We start from the raw sequence: 2,500 nt of genomic DNA, 5'->3' as shown, positions 1-2,500 counted from the left end.
ATCACAAATCCCCAAGGAGAGTCCAAGTGTGGTGGTGGTTGCGATGCCTGACCTTCCCAGCACTGGACGGGAAGAGGTGGCTCTTTCCACCATTTGCACGCCCCCTGCAAGTGCTGAAAGGAGCACCCACAGTCCACTTGCTGATATGCAAATTGAAGATGTCACTGTTGAAGTACAACAGGATGAGGATACTGGTGTAGCTGGCGCTGAGGAGGAAGTTGGCGAGGAGGATTCTGATGGTGATGTGGTTTGTTTAAATCAGGCTCCGGGGGAGACAGTTGTTGTCCGTGGGATGAAAAAGCCCATCACGGTCATGCCTGGGCAGAAGACCAAACATTCCACCTCTTTGGTCTGGCAATATTTCTATCCAAATCCGGACAACAACTGTCTTGCCATATGTACCATATGTAAAGGTGAAATAAGTAGGGGTAGGGACGTCAACCACCTAGGAACATCCTCCCTTATACGGCACCTGCAGCGCGTTCATAAAAAGTTACTGTCAAGTTCAGAAACTTTGGCTAAGACCGTAAGCAGTCCAGGGACACCTAAATCCCGTTGTCCTGTTGTATCCAAGCGCCTGCAAACCACACCGTCAACTCCCTCCTCGTCAATTTCCTCCTTAGTCAGGATCGGAAGTAGTCCTGCAGGCCATGTCACTGGCATGACTGACTCTCCTATCCGGGATTCCTCCGGAGGATCCTGCATTGCTACGCCTACTGCTGCCGCTGCTGCTGTTGCTGCTGCTGGGAGTCGTTCATCATCCCAGAGAGGAAGTAGGAACACCACTACTTTTACTAAACAATTGACCCTCCAACAGTCCTTAGCGAGGAGGATGAAGTACGACAGCAGTCATCCTGAAGCAAAACGTATAACTGAGGCCTTGACTGCTATGTTGGTGTTAGACGTGCGTCCGGTATCCGCCATTAGTGCAGTGGGATTTAGACAATTGATGGAGGTAGTGTGTCCCCGGTTCCAAATCCCGTCTAGATTCCACTTCACTAGGCAGGCGATACCGAGACTGTACAGAAACGTCAGAAAAAGTGTCCTCAGTGTCCTGAAAAATGCTGTTGTACACAATGTCCACTTAACCACGGACATGTGGACAAGTGGAACAGGGCAGACTAAGGACTATATGACTGTGACAGCCCACTGGGTAGATGTATCACCTTACGCAGCAACAGCAGCAGCGTCACCAGTAGCAGCATCTCAGAAATGCCAGCTCGTTACAAGGCAGGCTACGCTGTGTATCACCGGTTTCAGTAAGAGGCACACCGCCGACAACCTCTTAGAGAAACTGAGGGAAATCATCGCCCAGTGGCTTACCCCACTTAGACTCTCCTGGGGATTTGTGATATCTGACAACGCCACCAATATTGTGCGGGCATTACATCTGGGCAAATTCCAGCACGTCCCATGTTTTGCTCACACAATAAACTTGGTGGTGCAGAATTTTCTGAAAAGCGACAAGGGCGTGCAGGAGACGCTTTGGGTGGCCCGAAAAATTTCTGGCCACTTTCGCCATTCAGCGACTGCGTGCCGAAGACTGGAGCGCCAGCAAACACTCTTGAACCTGCCCCGCCATCACCTGAAGCAAGAGGTTGTGACGCGGTGGAACTCAACCCTCTATATGCTTCAGAGGATGGAGGAGCAGCAAAAGGCCATACAAGCCTATACATCCACCTATGACATAGGCAAAGGAGGGGGTATGCACCTGACTCAAGCGCAGTGGAGAATGATTTCCGTGTTGTGCAAGGTTCTCCAGCCCTTCGAACTTGCCACACGTGAAGTCAGTTCAGACACAGCCAGCTTGAGTCAGGTCATTCCCCTCATCAAGCTTTTGCAGAAGCAGCTGGAGAAAGTGAAGGAGGAGCTAATACGGAGCGATTCCGCTCGGCATGTGGGACTTGTGGATGAAGCCCTTCATTCGCTTTGCCAGGATTCCAGGGTGGTCAATCTGTTGAAATCAGACCACTACGTTTTGGCCACCGTGCTCGATCCTAGGTTTAAAGCCTATGTGGTGTCTCTCTTTCCGGCCGACATAAGCCTGCAGAGGTGCAAAGACCTGCTGGTGAACACACTGTCAGCTGAAGCGGAACGTGACACGTCAACGGCTCCTTCTTCATTTTCTCCTGCAACTGGGGCTGCCAGGAAAAAACTTAGGTATCCTAAGCAACCTGCTGGCGGTGATGCAGGGCAGGCAGGACCAAGTTTGGACATCTGGTCCGGACTAAAGGACCTGGCAACAATTTCTGACATGTCTACTGTCACTGCATATGATACTGTCACCATTGACAGAATGGTGGAGGATTACATCGGTGACAGCATCCAAGTAGGCATGGCAGACAGTCCATACCTGTACTGGCAGGAAAAAGAGGCAATTTGGAGGCCCCTGTACAAACTGGCTCTATTTTACCTGAGTTGCCCCCCCTCCAGTGTGTACTCCGAAAGAGTGTTTAGTGCAGCCGGGAACCTTGTCAGCGAAAGGCGTAGGAGGTTGCTT

Source organism: Taudactylus pleione, unplaced genomic scaffold (genome assembly GCF_031769625.1).
Source record: "Taudactylus pleione unplaced genomic scaffold, aTauple2 ptg001536l, whole genome shotgun sequence".
In the NCBI taxonomy this organism is placed as follows: domain Eukaryota; kingdom Metazoa; phylum Chordata; class Amphibia; order Anura; family Myobatrachidae; genus Taudactylus; species Taudactylus pleione.
This window is presented reverse-complemented; position numbering follows the sequence as displayed.